The sequence below is a fragment of the Protopterus annectens genome, chromosome 2.part0 (assembly GCF_019279795.1).
Source record: "Protopterus annectens isolate FY-2018-M chromosome 2.part0, PAN1.0, whole genome shotgun sequence".
Lineage (NCBI taxonomy): Eukaryota > Metazoa > Chordata > Ceratodontiformes > Protopteridae > Protopterus > Protopterus annectens.
In genome coordinates this window covers 468,772,119-468,790,719 of record NC_056728.1, presented here as the reverse complement: position 1 = coordinate 468,790,719, position 18,601 = coordinate 468,772,119, and positions in this window count along the sequence as shown.

The window sequence follows — 18,601 nt, the reverse complement described above, 5'->3', positions numbered from 1 at the left end:
AAAGTGTGAGTTTGGGCTGCTGAAGTCATGGTTCAGATGTCAAAATACATGCGGTGGAGTCTTGCAGTATGATTGATGTACATGTATAAAAATCTTCACAGTATGTGCTGTGCTACACAATCTGATCCTGTGGAAACAGCTGCACCAGGATCAGCAAAAGAAAAGGACACACATTCCCCACCAACACCTAGGTCACCACAGCCACAGTCACAGGAGGACTTGGAGGGGGACCACGGTTGTGAACACAGGCAGAACTAAGCATGTACGGTATGCCCTTGCTTTGCTAACAGACAATGCATATCATATAAACTGACCATGTAGGTGTCTAATACCATTCTCTGACTCACATACATAGATTAAAATTGATGCCAGTTTAATCACATAACCTTTACCTCCTCATGTAATGGCTGTGTACTGTTTGCATCAGACAGAATTAGCCCTGAACTAAAACAGTGCCAATTGCTGGGTAGGTACTGACCCTATACTGTATTCTGTAATAATAATATGCCATATATGTGACTTTCTTAATGTGGTACACTAATCAAGTAAATGTAGTTGTATCTGTCCAGAAAGCATCATAAGATGCGACAGCAGAGCAATTACATTACGTGTTTATAAAAGAGCTAGCTGTGCCCACTATGGCCTTGATTTGTCAGAGACAAAGCAAGTACTACTGTAAAAGACTAAATGAGAATCATGCAATAATGCTTTGTGAAACATTACAGGGGATCTTTCAATGCTGTTTCATAGAATGTTAATGAAGAAGATACAATAATAATGATATGGGAAGCAGGCATGAGGAAGTACAAAAGGCAATCTTTCATAAACATTGTCGCTTACTATTGAATTTATTAAATACATCTGCTTACTAGCTGACTTTGTGGCAGCAAGGGTTAATGCATTGTTGCTGGAGGCAGATGATACTGTGTTTCACTATGGGTGGAAGTAATTTTACAAGCATGTATAATACTTTGAATATATCCAGTTATATTACTGCTTTTTACCATTGTGGCACATTGGTGATCAGGGCACACCATTGTGCAATAATTCTTTAAAGTAAAGAAATGGTGGAGATATTAAAGTGGTGAAATGGGGAGCAAGCAGGGAGAAGAACAAAGTTAAAACAAGTCAGGAACATGAAGGAGGGATGCAGAAAAGAACCATAGTTATCTATTTTTTCCAGAATAAACCATACTAATATGGTTGAGTTTGGACTGTCACCCCAAGAGAGAGAGGCGTGACCACAACACAGTCTGTTGTTTTGAGAATTGCATAGAGAATTTGAAATCATGTGTGTCATGAACACACATGTGCCAAATGAAGAGCTATGTATGGGATGATTTTATTTTTTTTTTTTGCAGGACAAGTGGCCATTTGTTTTTTTGATAGCGAGAGAGGAATGTTGGGGAAGGGATGTAGGAATGTCTGGGTGAGGTAAGTTGGGCAGGTGAGAAAGCAACTGAAGACAAGACAAGAGACAGGGACAGTGAAGAACACATGAGGTGGGTAAACACCATGGATTGGGAGGGGGATGGGAATTCTCAGTCGCATGCACATCATGGCAGCTAGTGAGAATCTAGTCCTCACCCAGTGGACTGTCATTACTCTCCATCTGGCATAGGCTTACACCAACAGTGTGGCATACAATTCAACTCACCATCCCTGGCAGTTCTTCACAGGTGATAAACTCACCACCTCTGCCACTGCACCTGGAGGGAGCCACAGGTCTGTCCTCTGGAGGCAGAACTACCTGAGGGGCTGGGTAGTTCAGGAGCAGCAGAGGAAATGCTACCAATTATTGCACCAGATGTGTTGGGCAGCGGTGCTGTAGCCAGTGGAGTGGGGGCAGGTGGATCCCTTGGTACAGTCCTACCCAACTATACTATGGGAAAAAAATAAAAAATGTAAATACAGCCCCCCCCCACAAAAAATAACTGCCCCCCCCCCAAAAAAAAACATTAAAATAATAAACAGAAAAAAAAGAGAAAAAGGTTGGGGTGAGAGGAAAAAATTGAGAAAATTAGTAACTTCATATGTGACATATTGAGCATTGATACAATTATTTTAGTCTATTCTGTTACCTTTATTTTCAACACTACAAACTCCACTAACAAGTATCTTCCTTATTTTTAAGACAACCCAGTTTATAATAGAGGCACACTATAGTACAGATTGTAGCCACCAGTCCTTGATGTGTGCATGTATTGCATATGTGTGTGCCAATTATACTGATTACAGATTACAGAAAGTAATTTGTGCCACTGGTATAGAGGTATGAAGCTACATTCCAATAATGATGAAAACATAACACTATTGTATATTTGGGAAATGTGGTTTTTGAACCAACAACCAGTGACTATGCTAAAATACCTCTTTTGTCCTACAGATTACTGCCAGCATACTTTTCCTTTTACAGTCTAGAGATGCATGCCTACTGTTATTAACGAATATGGCACCATTGCTTCAAACTACAGCATGCATAGTTTCTTTTACAGGTGGGATATGCATGCTCAATTTGATACAACTCTACTAAATAAAAACTAAGCGGTCCTTAACTTTTAATGTGCTATAAAATGTATTACTATTATTAATGTGCTATAAAAGTTATTACTATTATTAATGTACTATTTAGACAGTACTGTTCTGATGCATACATAACACATGCTTCTCGCATCCATGCTAGACATGGAGCATGGGACCTAACATTTGAGACCCTGTCCTCAGCAGCTGTGAAATAAACAGAACAGAGCACCATTATGAATACCAGTCTTGATTATATTCAGCTTTTAACTCCTGCTATTACTCAATGAAATTGATACTTACACATCTGTGTGGTGTCCCCTGTCTAACATTCCTCGATCCAAAGCTTGAGGATATCCCGCTTCCTCCTCTGGAGGCCATCAAAATGAGGTCTGCCTTGTTCACCTGTGCAGTGGATACCTGTTATACTGGTTAAGGCCCTGGCAGTACTATTCCTGGATTTTGTCTTCTTAAGTAATTTTAAGGAAGTTGAATTGTGAGCTAGTTTTTATTTTTATTTATATTAATTTACATTTTCACATTTTCATCTTGTATTTGTTTAAAACCATGCAATGTTTTTTTAAGGAATTTTAACAGTTTATAAATCACATGAGGCATGTTTGAAGCTCTCTAGTAATTCTAGGGAAACATAGAATTTACGTAGTGTGTGTGTTCCTTTAAAATTTTTATGACTAATTTTGTTTTAAGGTTCCCTTAAATTAATTCAGTGAAGATATAAAGGAAGGGGAAACTTTATACTTGTTATTCTGGTGATGTCTCCTAGAAGAGATGAAAGCCTCAGTCCTGGTTACTTATTTTTTATTTTTAAATGGTTAAACAAATACACTTTATATTTTAAACTTTTCATGTTGCCTGTTCCTTCATCCACTTATTTGAAGTTTTTGATGCATTCAGTTCAGGTTCTATGGTGTGTGTGTGAGTGTGTTTCTGTGCAGATGCGTATGAGTGTATTACATCATATCTAAGAAAATTTTCATCTAATCACAAAAATATCTAAAATTTTCATCAAAAACACATTTAATCTAAACACATTAAGCTGAATCACATTACATCTAATACTTGAAATATTCCTCCAAAAACTACTTTTTTTGCAGGGGGTTAACCCCACAGTTGCACAACCTCAAAGAAAAGAGAAAACACAACACATATAGCAAATCACTGCTGATATACAAATTTATGAGTGGGTATCAGGTAAAATTATGAACTACACTAATTTACCTTATAATTTCTACTAACAAACCCCTTAACCACACTAGAATTAATCCTCTAGAGCATACTTCACTTTCTATAAAATGTGATTAGACCAAATGTGTTTTAAATTAATTGAATCTTAGATCAACCATTTAGATATTTTGAGTTTAGACTGAGTATTTGATGAATTGTAACATGTATATCAATCTACCAGTATATCTAACTGTCTGTCTATCTATCTATCTGCCATTCACTCTGTCAGATGATTAGTTCATTGACAGACTGAATGCCTATGAAATCCAATCAAGTGTTTCACTCATCTAATATGCAAAATATCTGAAGATGGAATACTGACTGATTGCAGGTAATGTAAGTATGGCTTAGTTAAATGTGGGTTTTGGATACTAATGAATATACTGAAAGTTTTGGCATTAAGGTGGAAGGGTGTTTGCATGAGTATTTATGGGTTAGGTTTAGAGTAAGGCCTAAGTAAGGGGATCAATCTACATTCCGTGTGGGTGCTTGTTCATGTGTTTTTATTCAAGCCTATTTTGTGCAGTGATAGTGTAAAAAGGTAAGATAAAGAGTTAGGGTTGATAGGAGGGACACAGTCAAGGTTAGGGTTAACAATCATTACTTTCATTACAATCATATTTCACACTCCTCAAAACCAAGGTGGAATCCTTCAAAGCCCCCGGGCCTGTGGATAATACGGCCCAGACCGCAAAATCCTTTATAAACGCATTCTATGAACACCTTCAGGAATGCATGGATCATGCAATCCCAAATAAAACCAAGACCCAATCCTCCAAAGGCAGATGTCCTGTCTGGTGGACCCCAGCCATAAACAAACTATACAATAGAAGGAGGAAGCTACTACATGATAGAGCAAAATCCCAAAAACGGAAGGCATCTCTGATCAGTATTAGCAAAAAACTACGGGCACTCATAAAATCGTCTAAGGCCAGCTTCGAGAGAAAAATTGCACAGGACACTAAGGATAATCACAAGACTTTCTTTAGTTATGTTAGGAACCTAGGTGGTAATTCCCAGATATGCTCAGAATTAGTCCTAAATGACAAAAAATACACCGAACCCACAGACATTGCCAACATCCTAGCTGACAGGTTCAGTGCAAACTTCTCCCCCCCTCCCCACCAAAAGGGCTAATATCTATCCCAGCAGAGTGCTGCCCCCCCCCTGACATCTCAGATGCTCAGGTAAGAGCTGCCCTCTCCAAAGCAAGAAAAACAGCATCAATGGGACCAGACAGTGTCCCAGGCTGCGTCCTACATGAACTCCAAGAAGAGCTAAACCCAAACCTAAAACTACTGTTCAATCTCAGCCTTACTACAGGATATGTACCCAAAGAGTGGCATACAGCAACAGTGGTCCCTCTCCACAAAGGTGGTGCCTCAACAGATCCTGGAAACTATCGCCCCATAAGTCTCACTAGCTTGGTCTGCAAAGCTATGGAAAGGATCATCATGGACCTTATAAATAAAGATATTGGGGACCTGCAGACACTGGATCCTACCCAGTTCGGCTCTATTAAGGGCAGATCCTGTCTCTTGAACCTGGTCGATTTCTTTGAAACAGTCACCAAGGCCATTGACAAGGGGAAGGTGGTCCACACAGCCTACCTGGACCTCGCAATAGCCTTTGATACAATACCTCACTCGGGCATTATAGATAAGCTCACCAGCTTAAATATAAACCCCTATGTCACTAGATGGGTTGCAAACTGGCTCAAGGACAGAACCCACATGGTTAGAATAGCTGGAGCCATGTCAGACTCCAAACCAGTTACGAGTGGCGTCCCACAAGGCTCAGTCCTGGGACCTCTCTTGTTCGGTATATATTTCTCGGAGGTACAGGCCAACATGGAAGGACTGTGGCTGACCAAGTTCGCAGATGACTGCAAACTGGGCACCATAATAGACTCTCCAGCCGACACAAGCATCCTCCAAAAGGGCCTCATAGGAACAGACAACTGGTGCCAGAGCCATGGCCTCAAGCTAAACGCCAAAAAGTGTATAGTCATCCCCTTTGGCAAAAACAAAGTGCCCACAAATTACCAGATAGGTGGTAATCCATTAAGTACAGAAGAAGTAATTAGGGACCTGGGGACCCAAGTTGATAGCAATCTCTCATTTGACAACCACGTGGCCAAAGTGGTTAGAAAAACATTTTATATAGCCCACCTAATCATGAAGGGATTCACATCTAGATCAAGGGAGGTCATCGTGCCTCTTTACTCATCCCTCATCAGGCCCATAATTGAGTACAATGCCCCTTTTGGGATGTACCTTACCAGACACCTGCAGCAACTGGAAAGACCCCAAAAGTACCTCATCAAGAGGATCAAGGGGCTCAAACAGATGCCGTAAGCTGCCCGGTTAAAGAAACTCCAGCTCTACTCAGTGGCATACCACCTGCTCAGAGGCGATCTGTGCCTGACGTATAAAGCCATGTCCAACCCGGAATTAATGGACATGCTGCACCTCAGAAAATCCAAATCCCATCGAGCTACGCGCTCGAGGGACTTGAACCTCAGCACTGAAATAAATAGGACATGCTGGAGAGACAGATTCATAACCCAGAGGCTCCCTTCACTCTGGAATAAAATCCCAGTCCAGGTTAGGCAGAGTCCCTCATTGACTCTCTTCAAGAGGAATCTTGATGAGTGGATGGGAGATCGTAGGTTTACCCCGGGTATCACTTCTGTGTCACTGTTAGACAGAGGCACAGTATACTAACCTTGAAAAAGGGCATAGCAAAATTAATTTAATATGGGTGGCGAAAGCCATACACACTCTGGCTAGGCTTATAAATGCCCTAGGGCAGATAGCCTAGTATGAACCTATGAACCTATAATCGTAACAGTCATTACTACTATGAGTAGAGGGTTGAAGCTGTGAATCAATCAATCAATCTATCTATCTATCTATCTATCTATCTATCTATCTATCTATCTATCTATCTATCTATCTATCTATCTATCTTTTGTCGACTGGGTAAGTCCCACTAGGGTAATGACTTGTTTTCAAAGGAGAACAGAGCTGTTATTTATGCTTCTTGGGTAAATTTGACCAAGGCACCAGGGAACTTTCCTTACTCTTTTTGATACATAAATATGGAGCCTGTATCTAGAACGCATGGTATGAGTTTCAAAGCATTTAAAGATTTGGAGTTGCAGAAAAAAAGGTTTATGTTGAACATTTTTAATGAATGGTTAATAAAAGGAGATATGTAAAGGGATTATGAAATTTATATGGAAAAAGAAAGGGGTGAAGGATGATTTAAAAACTGGAGGCCTATTATACCTATTAATGTTGATTACAAAATATTTATGAACATTTTACAGGTTAAGCTAAATGTGTTTGGGGGTGTTAAGAGACAGTGTTTTTGATGTTAAGGGTAAGGGCAGTCAGGAATTATTGATTTTGATAAGAAAAGTGGGGATAATATTTTAAATGTGGATAATGAAGTATGCTTCATAAGTGCTTAGATAAGTATTAAACTCTCTAGTCTTGCGAGTCATTTTAAGCCTAGCCAGATTCCCATTGGTGAGAGTCAAACTGTGCACCTTGTTTCTGAGGTAAATACCTTAACTATTATACCATCTCCCAATGCAGAAGTTTCAAATACTACAGTATGACCCACATTTGTATTCATTTGTCGTACATTCATTATACAGTCTTATTTATTCCCCCTCCACTCCATTTTTCAGTTTTTTTGAGGCCGCATGTATGGCTGATTAATAAAAATTTTCAACTAATAAGAGATACTACCAAAATTACCATCTTACTCAAAAAGAAGTGAAGGTATTAGGTCTACTGGCTCACAATTCTCATATTAGAATTATGAAGTCAGGTTGGGGAGGTTGTACTGTGCTTATTCACATGCAGATTATTCATCCATTATGTTTCAGATTTTACAGGATACTACTACATACCTCCCAGTATCAATGAATGAAATTAATACTGCCTACCACAAATTGAGCTTCTAGTAGAAGATTTACTTATGCATGCTAGAATCACCCATAAAATATATGACTTTTTAAAAGTGGAAAAACACAGAGTATTTAAAAGTTGCCATGAACATGCATCCATACATGATAAAAGATCCATGTGATTTTTTTAAGAAAGCTAACCCAAGATCTTATTTCTGACACTATAGGTTTTCTTACTATTGATGTGATAGACTTTCTCTTCCATCCCACTAGACAAATATTTGGAATTATTTTATGACAGCCTAAACTGTTTTGATTTTTTAAAAGAAAAATACATTAATCTATTTTGGACATTATCAGAATTTTCCTAGAGAACAAATTTATTTTTTAAGGTGATACCTTCCATTAAATTAGAGGTATCACCATAGGTACAGCTTGCACCCCTCTTTATGCAAATCTAATCCTTCTAATTTGGGAAAATAAATTTATTTTTAACTCTGACTTATGAAAATATCTAAAATTATACACAAGGTTTCTGAATGACATCTTGATTGTATTGGAAGGCACATAGAACACCATAGAGGCTTTTCTTGATTATTTAAACCACACTACTCTGTTTTTGAAATTTAGGTTTTAGTTAAGTGAGAATCAACTACTTGGATACTCGGCTAGAATTACAGAATGGAACATTTAAGTCTAGAATTCATAGATAACTAACTTAGTAATTCCTATCTTCCATTCTCTAGTGCACACCCATTGAAAAAAAAAATCATTAAAGGGCAGTATCTGAGAGTTGCTAGAATGACCTCTAATTATAATGACTTCCTGGATGAGATAAAATTCATATCACATTTATTTATTGAAAGAGGATACCCTAGGCAACTTAATTTTGAAATTTTACAGGAAATTATCAGAGGGTGGGGAATAAGATGCAAACCTCTTTTAGGGGTTACATGCACAGAATTGGGAACATAACATTTTATACTTGAAGGAAAGTTTTAAAAAGCCATGGTAATTGAATTTAACCATGCTGCAGGTAACATTAAAATATTATTTAAAGTAATTGGAATAAGATAGGGTTTAAACCTGAGTTGGTGGGAATTCTGAGTATAGACCTGAAATTTGTCTTTAAAACAGGAAGAAATTTAAAGAATATTTTTGAGATGAACCAGAACAACAACAAAAGAAAAACATGGTGGAGGCACATGAAACTACAGTTTTAGAAAACACATTTTATAATGCATTTTTTTTTTCAGGAAAGGTAATTGTTGTAGTATGGGTATTGTTTACTCGGCAAGTTGTAAAAAGTGCACATGTTTTTATATAGGGAAAACAGAAAGATCCCTAAAGAAATGTATTTATGAAACATATATAGCACTGAAACCAAAAACCCAAACAATGTTTTCTACAAACATACATGAGTGAAACTGACACCTGATGAATTTTTATTTGGTATCATGGAGCAAGTTAACATAGAGCCTAGGGGTGGTGATTGGGAAAATATGTTACAATAAAAGGAAATCTTCTGGCAATTCAGATTAAATGTCTTCACTGCCCCAAGATTAAATGATTACATATCTATAAAGCCAGTTTTAAAATACAGGGCCTCAAAGTTGTGACTTAAAAATGATTATTTTTAACATTTTCCTATTTAATAGTTTGTTTTTTATGTATTTAATATTGATTATTTTATCATTCCCTATTTATATTTTAACACACATTAAAATTAGAACTTGTATCACACTTAACACATATAACATAATTTTTGTAGGAGAGCATTGGATAATTTCTAGTAAGAATACACAAATTATTATTTATTGGTTTTAATACTTCATGCAGAGTTTGATATTTAATATTTTTACTTTCCTAGTTTTAAACAACAGTTAGAATTTTAGTGTGTTGTATGTGAGCTATTTAGCATTTTCCTACCTATTTATTAAATGCCAGCTTAAACAAGTCCAGAAATAACAAGTCTTTAATATAATATATTTAAACTTCAGTGCACACTGGGAGTCCATTTTTAACTAATGTACATATCTATATACTACATGGAGAAATAAGTTACAAATCATTTTGTATTAAGCAATATATGACTTTAAAATGTGTCATTTGCCTTAATTGAATTAACACTTTAAGTATAACAACATTGATTGCTGGTATTATTTAATGCAGTCTTTTGTACTTGAACTTCAGTCTGATCAAGTTTTGATTAAAATGGGATGAAAACACTTAATCTTAAGCTTTTCTGTGTTATTAAATAAAAAAAAACTATTATTTTGTCATGTTTAAGCCTAGACATCTATCTGTGTGTAGAACATTACCTGCCTACCACCTTTTTGTTTGGTTTAAATTTATTCTTTGTGACTGGGTTAGTCTCACTAGGCTAGTGGCCTCTTTTCATGGAAGACCCAAGGTGGTATTCATACTACTAGGGGGAATTTGACAGAGGCAGCAGGGAACTTCCCCTACTCATTTGAAATGTGTATAGATGTTGTTTATTGCTACACTTCTGGTTTCAATTCTGAGTGTGAAGGTGGCTTGGAGAAACCGGAAGGAAGGTGGAAGCAGTGAGTATTCATGAATGTAAGTGGCAGAAGGTGGAGAAGAGCTTGTAGAAGGAAATGGAGTTGGAAAGTGGTTGTTTGCATAGCAAAATTAAAGTAGAAGGATCAGTTTGATTGCTGAGAAAAGAGGAGATGGCTGGAGTGAAGGAGGTTGGTGAAGTGAAGGTAAGTGAACCTTCACAGGACTCTGAGTACCAGTTTCAAAAATATCTGTTTTCCAGGCTGAAACTGGAGTGTATGGTTACAACCCTCTAATCAGTACAGCTGCAGAATGATGATCTCAAAGAGATGGTTATGTAGAGTGAGCATGAAAGTGAAGTGGTGTCATTGTGGGACACTATTATGGACAGAATTCAGGAAGAGGAGTTGAGAGATGTTGCAGAAGGGACAAAAATCATATGCAAGGATGCTGAAAGAAGGAAAGAAGCAATTAAGAGAGGGAGAAGGAAGAGAATTCGTGAAAAGGAAATTTGTTGTTTGGCAGCAATAAGGAAGACAGCCTTAGGAATGTAAGAACCTTTATTTAGCTTAATAAAGAGACTTATTGTAACATTTTATTTGAGACTGGCCATTATATGGAATGTTTTCTAGAGAAATTAAAAAAAAAAGTCTGTCCATGAAACTTTTATGTAGTGCAGACTCTTAACAGAGAAACTAAGAAATGAATTGCAGTACAGTTTCAAAGTGAGGTGGAAAATGAATCAATAAAGGACTGTTTAAAAGTTGTATGTAAAGAAGTGTTGGATATTATGAAAATATATGATTGAGGTTTATGGACTGGGGTGAGATTGTGGGGTAATAATGAAGATGGAAGAAGACAGTCTTGTGCATATTCCAAGTTAATAACTATTAAAGGAAATAGAGGTTATGTAAGATATAAGGGACTGCTGAAAATGTGTTTTTATGGAAAGTATGATCATTTAATAAGTAATGGTGATAAGAGTAGATGTTTTGATTGTGGGAAGACAGAGTATTAAGCAAAGAAATGTGATTTGATGTGTCATAAATGTGGGAAAATAGGGCATGATTCAGTCAGTTGTGATGACCAATTACATGTTGAGCAAAAAGACAGACACAAGAACAGGTACATGATATACAAAAAATATAGTGTATGAATCTGAAAAAACAAATTATTATACAAGAAGAAAGCAAAAATATGGTGAATAAAGAAGATAAAAATAATGAAGGTGAAGAATTAGTACTGGGAACAAGTGAAGATGAAGAGAGTATGTGGAAAATAGTAAGATGAAACAAATAATTCAATAGGATAAATGATGAAAGATAGGAAAAGAAATTTTTAAAGTGTGATTATGAAAGAAAGCAAGAAAAAAGGCAAAGGGTGAGATGGAAATATATAAAATTTGAAAGAACCTGTGAATTTTATCAGTAAATGTTAATAGTATAAAACATATCAAAAGAAGGGTAGGTATATTGGAATGGTGTATGTTACCTGATATGCATGCAATTATTCTAGAGGACACAGTAATCTTAATGGACAAAGAAAGGAAGCAGATAAAAAGTAATGGGCTGGGAGCATTGTGTAGAACATGGAAATATATACATGTTCAAGGATTGCTGTGTTATGTAATGAAACAGTTAAGGTTTTAGATTATACTTTCATTGAATTAGGTAGAGTAACAGTATTAGATATAAAATATAAGTTGGATGTGTACAGAATTATAACATTATTGCAGTATATTCATATGTCACTAAAAAGGGAGAGAAAAAATGTTCAAAAATCTTAAATTATGTAAGAATGAACATGGAAACAATATTGGTAGATTTTAATTGTGATTTGAGAAAAAGAAAGAAAGAAGGGAATGATGTTAAAACAGTATTTGAAATAATGAAAAGTGGAAAGCTATACATATGGGATAATATACATTGGACATATAAAAGGAATGAGATTAAAACATAGACTGGTTATTTCCTAATATCCAGTACTTTGAAAAATATTTAAAAATTAACAAAGGAAACAAGTTTCTCAGACCATTTGGCTGTATGGGTAGAAGTAAAAGAAAAGGAAAAATGTATAACGACAGGTAAAGGTATTAAAAGATCGAATGAAAAAGATTTAGATGAAGAGAGAAAAAAATGATTAGTTATGAGAAGATCATATAGAAATGAGAATATTTTATAAATATTGAACTGACTGGTGGTTAGGTTTTAAAGGGAAGTATGAAAAGTGTTTTCTAGAATGTCAAGCGATGAAGAGAGAAAGAAAAGCAAAAACATAGGTTGTTAAATCAGACAGTATTCAGAGAAATAGTAAGAAATAATAAAAACTTTTAAGGAAAGGAGAAGGAAATATATGAAATGAATTAAGAGAAGATTAAGAAAATGCTATATAAACAAAGGTACTTTTTACAAGGGAAAGAGTAAGTAGCTCTGTATTTGAGTAAAATGGTGAGAAAAAATGAGAGGGTAATAACAGAATTGGAAATCAATGAAGGAGAAAAGGTGAATGCACAAGGAAAAAACATATGAGGTAACACAACAGTATATAAAAAACTTTAAGAAGATAGAGATAAAGATAAAAGAAAGGTGAATATGGGAGGTAAATAAGTAAAGAAGAGAATGAGATTATGGAAAAAAAATGTAAATATAGGAGACCTTGATGAACTCTTAAAGAACTGGATATAGAGAAAGCTACAGGATTCGATGGAATTGAGTATCATATGTATTATAATATGAAAAATTGGCAAAAAGTATATTTTGTAGAAGTTTTGAATGAATGGTTAGAAAGGGGGATAAATGAAAAGAGATATGCATGGAGGCCATGAAATTTATATGGAAGAAGAGGAAGAAGGAAGATATTAGGAATTGGAGACCAATAGTATTAAACAATTCAGGTTATAAAATATTTATGAAAATAACAGGGAAAAGATTAGGAAAGGGTGTGGATAGACTGATGGAACATATGATTTTTGGAAAAAAGGAAAAGGAAGTCAGGATTTATTATGGATATTAAGAGCGATAATAGATGACATTCTAAATAAAAAAGTGGAAACTAAAGTATTGGTTGGAAATGTAAATAAAGCACTTGATAGAATACAGTATGAGGTACTATGGAGTATATTAAGAGATTATAATGTATGTGATAAAATAATAAAAGGTATGAGATCAGTGTATGAGAATAATATTATTAAAATAATAATTAAATGGATGGTTAAGCAAAGAAATAAGAATAGAGTGTGGTATAAGAACAGATTGTCCAGCAAGCAGTATTTTATTTGTATTAGTTATGAATGTGATAGTAAATTCAATGACTAGAGAACTGAAAGTAGCAAGATATGGGCTAATAGAGGGGATTTATGTCCCAGTTATTCTTACTTATTCAGACAACATCGTTTTCATTACTTAGACAAGAAATGGATGGAACAAGGAATTATGATATTAAATAAGTACTTGAATATGCTTGGTCTAAGTATCAATAAGAATAAAAGTAAGGGAATTGGATTTGTGGGCAAGTTAGAAGGTATTCACTTTAATGATGAAGAGGTAGATATTTTAGGAATAACATTTGGGGTTAATATAAACAAGGAAACAGAATGGGAGAGACTGATACAAAAGTTGAAAAAGATATGTATATTTTGGAGATCATATAGATTATCATATAAGAAAAGGGGATTCCAGTGTGTAGCTCACAAGACAGTTCAGTGCAAGCTACATCACCGAAACCAGAAGGCTGCAGCAGCATTTTGCTATTGAGCAGTATGGTTGAAAAGCACAATTACTGCAGCTGTACACTATAAAAAAAAACATAACACATCTCACCAATCCCTAAGGACAGCTACCCAGCTTTATTCCAACAGAGACAGCCACACTAGAAGAGTTACACATTCCTTATTTTCATTCAAGGAACTAACTTCTGTATTTATTTATTTATTTTATTTGCAGAACATTCTGCAAATCAATCATAGGCACAAATATGTAAAAGGGTTAGGTGCTTTTATTAATGGTGTATATATTCAAAATAAATTGTTTTGTTAAGGCTTGAACAATAATTTTAAATGATCATTTTGAGACAGGGAACAGTCTAAGTGGTTTTACTCTAATAATGTATGCGTGGCACAGGGATTATGTATTTTATATGAGCACACAGCATAGCATTTTTTTTACTACTTTTTATTTTTTGTCTATATAATGAATGTAATTTGTCCAATTAGTTGATTGATACAATTTGTGAAGATGAAACTGGGTATTTAAGGGATATAGTGGTAGTATGATTTTGTATTCTGATGAAGTCTCCAGTGTATTTAGGACAAAAGCACTCAGTAGTTTATCTGGTTACTGTTTGCTGTTGGTATGTTAAAGGAGTTATTTTTAACCATTGGGACCCTCTTTCTTCAGTGTATTTTTTCTGCTTTGGTTATATGGAATGAAAGACTGAATGAGATAAAATATAATGGGAAATGGGTATTAGCTGAAAATTTGAAAAATAAACAATTTGGTTGTGGAAAAAAGAGTGGTGGCAGAAACAAATTATATGAAGTTATATGATGCTGTAATGTCAGATGTAAGCAAATAATTTATATAATGAAAATAGTATATTTAAGCTGTTATAATCAATAAAGAACACCTACTCTGTTCAATACACACCATAAAATCTTTTATATCCACCTGAACTACCACCAGCTCAGGCCTCCATTTAACATCTCATCCAATGGATGACACACTCAAGAGGACAGCATCCTCCTTATACCACACTGCAGTGACAATAATCTATCTACCTGGTGTGGGAATAGAACCCACAGCTATCTGAACTAATGGTGTGTGTGTTACCTATTGTGCCACAGACTATGAATGGTGTTTGGTGCTGTGGGATGTTAATAAAGCTTTTTTATTGTTTAGAGTAGGATTGTTTGTGGGGTATTTAAAATAACATGGTACAAGAGGTAGGTTACTGAATATGATAAAGTCAGTTTATAAGAATACTACTGTGAACGTTTTGGTAAATGGATATTTAAGTTCAATTACTGTGATGAAGGGAGACTAGTGAGGTAAGGGTGCCCTATGAGTGGAATGTTGTTTGTATTAGTAATGAATGCAATAGGAAAAAAGTTACAGAATGTGTGGGTAGGAGAAAGGTATGTTGTGAAACATGGAGCATGTGTTTCAAATTGCATTTCTTATGCATATGATATTGTTATGATTGCTAAGAATAGATGGTGGATGAGGGATGTTAAAAGGTGCTGGTGAAATGTTAAGAAACATAGGCTTAAAACTGAATACAGATAAGAGTTGTGGTTTGGAAAGGAATATGTGATAGAGAGGGTTGTATTTAATAAAAAATAATTTAATTTGTTAGGTATTAAGTTTAGGAAAAGTGGAGTTGGAGAAGAACAATGGAATGAAGTGAAAGTGAAAATTAGAGAAATTAGAAGAGTATGTAAAGCTTTAGTTTATCATATAAAAATAAAGTATGTTGATTATTTCAGTGATTTTAGGTAGAAGTGGATATCTGGCTACAGTGTGCATGTGTGTGTATATATATATATATATATATATATATATATATATATATATATATAAACACTTTATAAGCTCAAAATCCTGAAATATCGAATTTCAGAATCTCGAGCCTATAAAGTCGAACGGACTGAAATCGTGAACCCGGAAATGTCGAATCCGACAATGTCGAACCCGCAGTATGGATAGCATGTTAGGTGAGTGTTGTTTATTTTAGTGTTTTGGGGAGGAATTGTGTGTTTGTGAGTGTGTTGGGATGTTTTATGTGTGGGTTAGGGTAGGCAGGTCAGAGTGTGAGTGTGTTAGTGTTGGGAGTGGTGGTGTTTGTATGTCTGTGATGTGTGTTTGTGGAAAGGTTGGTGATGGGTTGTCTTTGTTATGGAGTGTAGTGCAACCTGGGAGTTAGTATATATTAGTAGGTGGGGTGTGGGGGGCACAGCCCCCCACATATAGTAAGGGTAGGTGTGTCTGTTTGTTTAGTTGTGTGTGTGTGTGTTGTATTGCTTTTTTGTACAGTGTCGAGAGGTGTGTGTGTTTGTGTTTGTATGTGTTGTGTAGTGTGTACTGTGTCTTTTCACGGTTTTGTGGTTTTGGGAGTTTGGGTTTCGTGGTTTTGTGGTTAGAGGAGTTTGGGTTTCGCGGTTTTGTGGTTTCAGTTATTTGGATTTTCGACTTCATGGTCTCGAGATACTGAAATTCAATATTTCAGTATTTCGAGATTATGAAGTGAATATATATATATATATATATATATATATATATATATATATATATATATGGGTTCCCTTCATATGATCAAACTTTCAAACCTTCGACTTTCATATGGCTGAGACCATACGATCGAACCTTTAAAAGTTTGAATATTCTTAACAGAGATCTCCATATAGCGTGGAATGGGAAGATTTCCCTTTTCTATACTGTAGTGCGATCTTACAGTTGGTATATTTAAATCACAGGTGGTGTGGGAGGTGCATCCTCCCGTGTGGGGGTGCAGGGGGGCTTGCCCTCCTGCTAAAAGCATTCAGGTAATTTTTTTGTTTTGTTTTAAATTTTTTATTAGATGTTCAAACTTTTAAATGTTCGATCATATGGTCTCGGCCATATGAAAGTTGAACATTTGAATGTTCGATCATCTGAAGTAGCCCATTTTTTATATATATATATATATATATATATATATATATATATATATATATATATAAATATACTATATATATACTGCAAAGTAGAACAGAAAATAAACTTTTATAAGGTGTATTTTTTGTTTTGTGGGTTATAGGTTAATCCAGGAGAGACGGGAGTGCTATAGTTAAAGGAAGATAAAGGAGGTTTAGAGTTTATTAATCCAGCTGTGCATGCTACACCTTTGAGTTTATATAAGATTTTTAGTAGCTTTGTGAATAAAATTAGAGGTTTTGATATGAGAATTATGGAACCAAAATATGGGGAGTGGTGGATAAATGGAAAGAAAAGTAAATGATTGGAAGGGAATGGGGGAAAGTATTGAGTATCAATTGAAAATAAAGTTGTAGGGGATGAATGTTAAAGATGCAAAAGATTCCAGAAGGGGTTGGTATGAGGATATTGTAAGGGAGTGTAACATTGTGAATCCACGGATGTCTTTCAATGAGGAAGTGATTAGTGCTGTTAAAGCAAGAAAAAGAGATGAGTGTCTGAACTTCTTATGGTGATTAACTATAATTAAGTTAACAGCTAAGGGGAATTTTGGTGTGTAAAGTTATGTTGTAATGAATTAGTGAGAACAGAGTTTTTCTCTTTTTGCATTATGGAAGAGTTGGATACATATGGGAAAAGTTATTTTTTGAAATGGAGATGGATGATGTTAAAGGGGTGGAGGTTTTTGATGTTCAAATGTTAGTTTATGGTTATTATAGAAAAAGGGATAAAAATTTAAGATTTGGGATGATTTGGAATGCAAAACATAAAGAGGTCTTGTATAATAAAGTTTGGAATTTGGAAGAAATAATGTCAGAAATGAGAGTGGGGAGGTTATAAAGTTTGAAATATTCAAGTATCATAATTTCAGTGAAGTGTAGATATTGTAAGGAATGTAAAGTATTGCTTAATTAATTTCTTTTATTTATTAAGTTATTCAATAATTGTTACAGTCATATAATTATGGTGTTAGTGTGATATATATATATATATATATATATATTATATATATATATATATATATAGTACAACTAAAGGACCACTGCTCTTATTGATAGTTGCCATGGGATCTTTTAAATTCACCTCAGCTATCAACAGCTCAGATAGAGGGGTCTGTTTAATGTCTTATCTAAAGGATCATGTACTCCTGGTATGCCATTTATACTGGATTGTCAGTATTCCATCTAAAATGATGTGGGAATAGAACCCAGAGCCTTCTGCACCAAAGAAATGTGTGCTACCTGTTAATGATATACTGAGATATTGAGAGGAACATTTTCTTATTTTGTCAGTTTTATAGTGTGTAGTGCTAAGCTGAATTGTACAAAATTACATAAATGTTTTGCATTCCCAGAAATTAACAGTAAGTTAATTCTATCTGAACTTCAGAAGTCCACCTGCTGAAATTAAGGAGAACATTTTGTACTTATACAAGTGCTTACTTTGGTTTAATTTCTTCAAGTGATTTGGAGTTTTAAAACCACTATAGGAATTGACCCCATTGCTAAGACAAGGGTACAATTATAGTTGGTGAAATTGATATTCTTTCAGTCATTGACTAGTATTGTTTCAGTCATTGATGTTAGCTAAGTGTGCTCTTCTCAGCACCCACAATATGCCCAGAATTGCCTTCTACTGTAATTCATATGGGGTTACATGTAGTGGTAGCATATTTAAATATAATTGAAAATTCTGTTTTATT